Source organism: Carcharhinus amblyrhynchos, chromosome 14 (assembly GCF_965287045.1).
Source record: "Carcharhinus amblyrhynchos chromosome 14, sCarAmb.v2.hapA, whole genome shotgun sequence".
Classification (NCBI taxonomy): Eukaryota; Metazoa; Chordata; class Chondrichthyes; order Carcharhiniformes; family Carcharhinidae; genus Carcharhinus; species Carcharhinus amblyrhynchos.
In genome coordinates, this window is record NC_137337.1 from 14,504,417 (window position 1) to 14,514,771 (window position 10,355).

Sequence of the window (10,355 nt, forward strand, 5' to 3'; positions counted from 1 at the left end):
TCTCCAATTGATTCAACTGATTTAATTCAACCGTTCACAAGGGCTCTTCCCTGGTGCAATCAGAGGCCTTGACACACACACTCTTACTTATTTTTCTCACTGTTCTGATGTGATATTCATCTTCTACTGCCAAACACCTTTGGAAAAAGGCTTGACATCCTGAACTCCAATGGGTGCACTTTGCTGCAGTGTGGGCTGTGGCTACAGAGACAGAGGTGGTGTTCTGAAACCTCTGTGAAATGGTTGTTATATGGCAATTCAAAATCCTTATGCTGATAGGTCTTAATGTATACAGAAACACACAGACAAAGGCATACCCATACAAGCACATGCACATGCACAGACACACACACACAGATGCACGCGGGCACACACACACAGGTGCACATGGGCGCGCGCACACACACACACACACACACACACACAGAGGCGCATACAACCACACACAGGCGCATACAACCACACACACGCGCACACATGCACACACACAGACCCACGCACACACATAGGCACATGCAAACACACATATGCACAAACACACACATAGACACAAACACACCCACACAGACGCAAACACACACACACAGGCGCATGCACATCTACACAGGCACATGCACAAACCTGCAGAGGCACACACACAAGCACATATGCACACATGCAAACACACACACACACGTGCAGGCACAAGCACACTCATACAGGCACACACACATATATATACAGACATGTAGCGATACATGCACATGTGCACACACGCAGACACACGCACAGACATACACACACATGCAGGCGCATTTGCACAGACACATACACAGGCACTTGTGCACAGGCATGCACAGATAGAAATTCAGGCACAGGTGCACACACATGCACATACACACCTGCACACACACACACACACACACATACATGCACGCACACACACACATACATATCCAAAGATGTCAAAGAGAATATTTTGTACATTTCATTTCCTGTTTCTTTCAACACAATCTTTGTAGCCATAACAGTCGGATGCCGTTCCATTAAAACGCTGTAAAAGAGACAGTGGCTTGAAGGGCAGAAGTGCCCTTGTCTTTATGGCTGCCGCCACCTGAGGTCTGAACAGCAGGCACTTATTCTCAGCATGGCCTCCGTCACTGTTTCGCGAGAGCACAGCCAGAACCTGTTCGCCTGCAGGGCAAAACAAAATTATAAGGAAGCCCCACTAGTGTCCTGCGCCCTGTGAGGCAGTAATAAACTACAGAGCATTTAGCTGCATGGCTGAATACTGGCGGTGTATGCTCACATCGATTCTGGCAAGTGCCACTCAAACAGGAGACGAGAGCATGAAAGATCTAATCTTCCAAAGCCATGGGAATGTCTTACTTGGGGAAGTGTGTGCAGCATCTACCAAGGTGAAAGACAGCAACAACAATGTGACAGGGAAAAAAAAACAATCAAACCTAGTTATCTTTAATGATGGATCACTGACCTTCACTTTACACTGTTATCTCTATCCACATCTGTCCATATTATTCTGATAATAAAATGTAAAGCTCACACTGCATTAAATATCTGTTCAATATTCCCTTCCATATTATGTGGAGTACCGCCCCACCATATTTGCTATCCTCACCACCGGGTATGCTAGAATGATCAAATATTATAGCACAGATATTCAGATCATTCAGTCCCTTTCCTGGCACTGTGGAAGAGGTGTCCAATTTAAACCCGCATCGCTGTAACCCCTCAATTATCTCTCTTCAAGGAGAATGCCTTTGGAGAGTTCCTATGGAATCTGTTTGCACGACTCCTTTGGATGGCACATTGGGTGGCACAGTGTTTAGCACTGCTGCCCCACAGTGCCAGGGACCCGGGTTCCATTCTGACTCTCTGGGTGGAATTCCATCGGCGCGTCCGCCCAAGGTTCATACAATTCCACCCAAGGCCAAGGAGAATGCCGTTCTCCCAGCCCCGATTCCGGCCACTGTGTGGAGTTTGCACATTCTCCCCGTGTCTGTCTGGGTTTCCTCCGGGGGCTCTGGTTTCCTCCCACAGTCTGAAGATTAGGTGGATTGGCCGGGCTAAACTGTCCCTCAGTGTCCAAAGATGTTGTAGGTTAGATGGATTAGCCGTGGTAAATGGGCGGGGTTACGGGGATAGGGCGGAGGCAAGGGCTCGGGTGGGCAAGATGGTATTTCGGAGAGTCGGTGCAGACTCAATGGGCCGAATGGCTTCTTTTTGCACTGTAGGGGTCCTATGATTCCAGATCCTAACAACCTCTGTATTCCGTCTGAATGCTCCTAAAGATGGGAACAATCACTCAACAGGGGATTAACAGTGAAGCCACAAAGTAAATCATCAGAGTCATGCAGGGAGAAATTCTCCGCCAGTTTGTGTTATGATAAAGTACAGATTTATTCTGTTACCGGGTCATATAATTCCAGAAGTTGGTGCGTTTGAAAAGGGTCAGAGGCAGACTGAAAGCAGCAACTTGCTCATTCCACATGACCTGAGATTGTCTTTGGGCAAGAAAAGGGGAAGAGATCAGTTCAGGTGGTGGTAGAAATCCGATGGCATTACAGAGAGAGCAAAAGAAATGCTGGCTGCAGGGTGGCACAAGCGGTGAGCACTGCTGCCTCACAACTCCGGGAGCCAGGTTCAATTCCAGCCTCAGGTGGCCGTGTAGAGTTTGCACGTATCCCCCGTCGTTGCGTGGGTTTCCTCCGGGTGCTCCGGCTTCCTCCTCCACTTCAAAGATGTGAGGGTTAGGCTGGTTGGCCATGCTAAATTATCCCATAGTGTCAGGGGGGTTAGCAGGGTAAATTATTAGGATAGTGTCTGGCTGGGATTGTTATAGATACAGGCTTGGTGGGCTGAATGGCCCCCTTCTGCACTGTAGAGATTCTGTGAATTTCAATGATTCTATGATTCTCTGACATTAATGATAATTATGCAGTGACAGCTATTGCAAAATGAATTTATCTAGACATCAGGTCAGTTCACTTAATCCAGTGACATATGAGATAAAATGGTCGCTAGGTGAGGTGTTGGATGGTCTGTGGAATTGTACCTCAGGCTGAAATAGCAGGTGGTGAACGGGATTGGAAGGATCTGGTGGATTTTCCCCTTAAGGGCTTGGGGAGATGATGGCATAGTGGCAACATCACTGGACTAACAATCCAGTATAAGAACATAAGAACATAAGAAATAGGAGCAGGAGTAGGCCATCCAGCCCTTCGAGCCTGCCCCGCCATTCAATAAGATCATGGCTGATCTGTCGCTGCTCAAGTATCCCAAGTTCTCAAGTCACGAGTTCAAATCCCAGCGTGGAGTTTGAATTTAACTAATAAATCTGGAATTGGAAACTAGTCTCAGTAATGGTGATAGTGACAACTATCTCAATCACTAGTGTCCTTTAGGGAAGGGAATCCTTACATGGTCCAGCCTATCTGTGACTCCAGACCCACAGCAATGTGGTTCACTCTTAACTATCCTCTGAAATATCAGGTGAGTGAGGAAGTGCTCCGAAAGCTCGTGATTCCAAATAAACCTGTTGGACTTTAACCTGGTGTTGTGAAACTTCTTACTGTGCCCAGCCCAGTCCAATGCCGGCATCTCCACCTCGTCACTGACAGGGCATCAGAGGGTGGCAGTGCAATGTCAGGAGGGAATTGTCCTGGGAAAACTCAGAATTGTTTCTGGATTCCAGAGAATCTTATTCCATCAGGAAGAAAGCCCCATGAGCAAGAAAAGCTCCCATCTATTGCCTTTCCTTAGCTGATGAATCAGTACTCCTCCATGTTGAACACCAGTTGGAGGAAGGATTGAGGGCGCAGAATGTTCCCTGGATGGGGAACTTTAATGACTGTTGCTAAAGGTGGTTTGGTAGCACCACCACTGACTGAGCTAGTTGAGTCCTAAAGGACATACCTGCTAGACTAGGTGTGCGGCAGGTGATAAGGGACAAACAAGAGGGGAAAAAAAACACGTGGCTTCATTCTCATCAATCTGCCTGCAGCCACTAAATCTGCCCATGATAGTTTTGGTAGGGGTGACCACCGCACAGCTTGCGTGGAGACAAAGTCTCATCTTCATTTTGAGGATGCACTCCATCATATTGTGCGGCATTACCACTGTGTTAAGTGGGATTGACCTCAAGCAGAGTGGCACGGTGGTTAGCATTGCTGCATCACAGCGCCAAGGACCCGGGTCCGAGACTCGTGTTCGATTCTCAGCTTGGGTGACTGTCTGTGTGGAGTTTGCACATTCTCCCCATGTCTGCATGGGTTTCCTCCGGGTGCTCCGGTTTCCTCCCACTGTCCAGGGATGTGCTGGTTAGATTGAACGGTCATATAAATTGTCCCTTAGCATCAGGGGGACTAGGATGGTAAATATATGGGGTTTTGTGGATAGGACCTGGGTGGAATTGTTGGCGCTGCAGTCTCAATGGGCCAAATGGCCTCCTTCCGTACTGTAGGGATTCTATGATTCTGTGTCAGATCTAGCAACTCAAAACCGGTCATCCAGGAGGAGTTGCCTCAGCAGTAGCGGAATTGTATTTGACCGCAATCTGTAGCCTCGTGGCCCTGCATATCCCCCACTCGACCAGTACCACCGAGACAGGGCATCAACTCCGGTTGAATGAAGAGTGAAGAGGGCATGGCAGAAGCAGCACCACTCATATCTAAAAATGAGGTGTCAGCCTGGTGAAGCTACAACACAGGACTACATGCTCACCAAACAGCAGAAGCAGTAAGTCATGGACAGAGCTAAGAGATCCCGCAACCAACAGATCAGATCTAAGCTCTGTGGTACTGCCACATCCAGCTACTATTGGTGGTAGATAATTAAACACCCGGCAGGAGAATGGAACTCCACAAATATCCCCATCCCCAATGATGGGGCAGTCCAGCACTTTAGTGCAAAAGACAAGGCTGAAACATATGCAACAATCTTTAGCCAGAAATGCTGAGTTAATGGTCCATCTTCCAGAAGGCCACTCACCACCATCTTCTCAAGGGCAACTAGTAGCAAGCAACAAATGCTGGTTTTGCCAGTGGGGCCCACAACCCGTGAAAGAATTTTAAAATAAATCCTTGACTAGTTAGTATGTCTCAGTACCACCTGTGGTAGTGTTCTTACTCACTGAGACACAGAGATTGTCTTCTCCTCTGTGTAAAGATTAGGATGGCGCGGTGGCACAGTGGTTAGCACTGCTGCCTCACAGCGCCAGGGATCCGAGTTCGATAGCTGGCCTCGGGGGACTGTGTGTGTGGAGTTTGTACATTCTCCCCATGTCTACGTAGGTTTCCTCCGGGTGCTCTGGCTTTCGCACGGCGTCCAAAGAGGTGTGGGTTAGGTTGATTGGTCATGCTAAATTGTTCCTTAGTGTCAGAGGGACATATTCTCTTCTACCTTCTTCCATCTGGGAAAAAGAAGAAGAAGTCTGAGGTCACACACCAACCAGCACAAGAACAACTTCTTCCCTGCTGCCATCAGACTAGAATGGGCCTACCTTATATTAAATTGATCTTTCTCTACACCCTAGCTATGACTGTAACATTACATTCTGCACCCTCTCCTTTCCTTCTCTATGAATGGTATTTATAGCACGCAAGAAATAACACTTCTCACTGTATACTAATACATGTGACAATGACAAATCAAATTGAATCAAAAGGGATTGGCAGGGTAAATAGATGGGATTACGGGGATAGGGCCTGGATAGGAATGTTGTCAGTGCAGGCTCGATGGCCTGAATAACCTCTTTCCGCACTGTAGGAATTCTGTGAATCTATGATCTTCAGTTTTACATTGCGATCCTGTTACTGAAGGGTTTTTGGCATTGCCTATGGCCCTCTCTACTGCTGGAGACCTTGACTTCAATTTCAAATTAATGTAGCATGTGTTCTGGATGTCAAGCTTCACAAATACATATAAATTATTTGTTACAACCATAACTTTTCAAAGGCCCATTTTGCAAAGTTGTGTTTTCCATGAAATACAGTGATCAAATAACACTGACAAGATTTACATTACAAAATTCCAGCACTCAGTTACTGGTTTACCACGGTAAGTGCTTGTAATGGAAAAGAAAATGCTGGGAAAAAAAAATTCTTGCGCTATAAATATAACTTTTTTCTTGAAGGGGGAGGCATTCTGCTCAATGCATTCCTCAAGTAATTCCGATAGTGGTGTAACTGCGCGGCCACTGGGAATGTTCCCACGGGCGTGATTCAGGCAGGAGGATGTGAGAAATGGGCCATTAACGGGACTGACTGGCTTCGCTGTTTACCGTGCGCAATCTGTTAGTTGTTGCACCTGGCTGACTGAAAGCTAATCCCTCAGCTCAGCCGAGAGTCAGCTGTGCCTCAGTTGGGAGCGTTCTTCCCTCGCTTGTCGCAAGATTCCAGGTTCAAATTCCACTCCTTCTTCGGGGTTTGTGGACCAAAATCAAAGTGGACAGTGGGAAGGGGGGTGACACTGTTGGATGTGCCCGCTTTTGGATGAGATGCTCGCCAAGTTCCCCATGTGACTAGATATAAAAGATTGCATGGCAGCACTTGGAAGGAGAGCAGTGGAATTACCCCTGGTGTCCTGGCTAAACTTTATCCCCGAATCCTTGTCACAGAAAAACGGATGATCCGGTGCTTATCACATTGCTGTTTGTGGGAGCTTGCTGTGCAGATTTTGGCTGCTATTTATCCTGCGTTATAACAGTGACCGCAGTCCAAGAATCCTTCATTGGCCAGAAAGAGCTTTGAGAGCCAGCAGTTTCAGATATATCTTTCATTTTTATGGCTGACTTTAGGGTGACACGGTGGCACAGTGGTTAATGTTGCTGCCTCACCGTGCTAAGGATCCAGGTTCAATTCCCAGTTTGGGTCACTGTCTGTGTGGTGTTTGCACATTTCCCCCATGTCTGCATGGGTTTCCTCCGGGTGCTCCAATTTCCTCCCACATTCTGAAAGACATGCTGGCTAGGTACATTGAACTGAACAGGTGCCAGAGTGTGGCGACTGGGGGAATTTCACAGTAACTTCATTGCAGTGTTAATGTAAGCCTTATTTGTGGCTAATAAATAATCTTTTTACCTTTAGATATCCGGAGATCATAAAAACATTCTTACTGAAAGTCTTTCCTTTTCCGTTCATTCTTGCCCCTCTATCAAAGACCCATAAAATCATAGAATCCCTACAGTGCAGAAGGAGGCCATTCAGCCCATTGAGTCTGCACCAACAACAATCCCACCCAGGCCATTTCCTCATAACCTGACATATTTACTCTGCTAAACGCCCGACATTTGGATCAATTTAGCATGGCCAACCAAGCTATCCTACACGTCTTTGGACGACGGGAAGAAACCAGACCACCCGGAGGAAATCCATGCAGACACGGGGAGAATGTGCAAACTCCACGCAGACAGTGACCCGAGGCTGGAATTGAACCTGGGACCCTGGCGCTGTGAGGCAGGAGTGCTAACTACTGTGCCCCCGTACCGCCCCCCTTGCTGCTGGGGGGGTTGGAAGTGCCACTCCAGAGACTTGAGCTCACAGACTTGACTGACACACCCATTACCAGTACAGAGGGCGTCCTGCGCTGTTGGAGGTGCCACTTTTCTGAGGTGATGTTAAGCCAAGACCCCAACTGTCCTCCCAGGTGGATGTAAAAGATTCCATGGAATGTTCTGTCAAGGACTAGGGGATTTTGTTCCTGGCCACTATTCATCCCGTAAAACAGATTATCTGATCATTATGGGAGCTCTCTGGTTTTCCTACATTACAACATGGATTTCACTTTCAAAGAACTTCTTTGGTTATAAAGCACGGACATCATGAAAGGCGCTACAGAAATGCAAGTTTCTTTCTTTATATTGCAGAAGCTTAATTTAACTCTTGCATTTCAAGGTAACTGTATGGACAATGACATCTAGCTGTCAACTTTGAGATGATATAAAGTACACTCAGCCCATCTATATTCTAGACCATCAGGCCACTAACTCTTAAAGGTGAACTACTGCATTTCTGATCACTGCAACCAAAATTGTGAAGAATGGGCATGGCATTAAATGTTTTTCCATCCCAGGGTTGTTTGAAAAAAAGAGAGACAGGATGAAAGAAGCCTGGTTGGGGGGACTCAGCCATGCCGACAAGTTCCCAAACCCAGCCAACTGATAAAGGAAAAAGATCCCTCGCTGGCTCAAAGTCTTTACTAGGATGCTACCGGGACTTGATGGTTTGAGTTTTAAGAAGAGGCTGGATAGACTCTGAGTGTAGGAGGCTTAGGGGTGAGTTTATAGAGGTCATAAAATAATGAGTGGCATAGATCAGCTAGATAGTCAATATCTTTTCCCAAAGTTCAGGGAATCGAAAACTAGACGGCAGAGGTTTAAGGTGAGAGGGGAGAGATACAAAAGGGTCCAGAGAGGCAATTTTTTCACACAAATGGTGATGAGTCTCTGGAACAAGCTGCCAGAGGCAGTAATAGAGGCGGGTACAATTTTGTCTTTTAAAAAGCGTTTAGACAGTTACATGTGTAAGTTAGGTATAGAGGGATATGGGCCGAACGTGGGCAACTGGGACCAGCTTAGGGTTAAAAAAAGAGGCGGCATGGACATGTTGGGCCAAAGGGCCAGTTTCCATGCTGTAAACTTCTATGACTCCATGACCCTAATATAGCATGGCCAACTCACTTAACCCGCACTTATTGGACTCATCTCTGACTGTGCAGTGTTCTCTCAGTATTGTACATAAGCGTCGTGCTAGATTTTGTGCTCAAGTTTTCAGAGTGGGACTCAGATGCAGAACCTTCTGACCCAGAGGCATGAGTGCTGCCCAGTGAGTTACACTGACCAGGGGTGGCGAGGGCAAATGTCCTTGAATGTGCCAAAGTAGAAATGATGCAATCTTTAAAGAAGGGTTCTGGGGGTTATGGCCAAGATACGCAGAGCACCTGATCCACAAGCTGACTGTGGATTCTCTCTCAGTGCTTTAACAGCCAAAAAGGACTGGATCCAGGGTCACTCACTCCTAGGGAGCCCAATATTTCCCAATATGTGCTCCTTGCTGGGATCTCTCCTCACTGGCAGGGTAACCAGTCTTGGAAACAGCCCTTAAAGATTCTGCTTCAAGCTCATCCTTTTAATTGTTTATGGATGGTGATTTTCATGAAGTTTAGTTTCCGATTCACCAGCCCGATTCTCACTGTTGTAAATGTTATTCTGTTAATTATTCATGCATCTGCCAGACTATAGCCAGTGTAAATATCAGGCGCTAAGCTCCTTAAGCACTAATAAACTACCCTGTTTTCGTAAATAGGAATTCATTTCTAAATAAATTAGTTTTTATAGTACAACATACTTAATCTTCAGGTTTTTCTAACGTACATGATTTGTATAATTTATATATAATATATATTATATATAATGCAAATTAAAAAAGTGGAGGTAAGTCAACATTGTACACACAAGCATATCCACACATTGTGTACAAACCACGTGACAATGTATTGGCAAGAACGTTCATATTATTTGTACAGTTAAATACGAGTATACAAACAAGGAGCAAGAGTAGGCCATTCGGCCCCTTGAGCCTACTCCACCATTTTACAAGATCGTGGGTGATCTGATAGCAACGGCAAATCTGCATCCCTCCTATCTCCAATGATCTACTCCCCTTCCAACCACCCCCCCACCCCCGTCCCCCCCGCTTGCTCACCAAGAATCTACCCCCCTCTGCCTTAAAAATATTCAAGGCCTCTGCTTCCACCACCTATTCAGGATGAAAGTTCCGAGGACTCACAACCCACTGGGAGAAAATGTTTTGCCTCACCTCCATCATAAATGGGCGAGCCTTAATTTTTCAAACAGTGACCCCACCCCACCCCACCCCCCCAGACCTCCCCCTCAGTTGTAGTTTCTCCCACAAGAGGAAAGATTAATGGATCAGAACTTCCTGGAATTGCAGTCAGATTGTCACTTTGCTCCTTTTCGTTTACCATAGTCAGGAGGTGCACATTCTTGATTCATTCAAATGCAAATTAAACAGACTTCATTCACAAAACAACACTCTGGAATACAGATTCAGAGGAATTTTGCGACATGATGGGCAGGAGCTGTGACTTTTAACAGTTCCCCAAATTTTTCTGCCTCGCCCACGATAAAGCACATTTGAAGCTGGGAAACCCACCCACTCTCTCCATATCCATCCTGCCATCACCCCCATGGCTGGAATTCTCCGACTTTGCCTGCGGCTGGGATTTTCCAGTCCCGCTGCTGTGAATGGAGCGAGTCTGGAGAATTGTGGCCCATGTTTCAATCAATTTTTTACTCTTTGTTCTCTCCAGTTTCTCTTGCCCTTCCTCAGGCCACA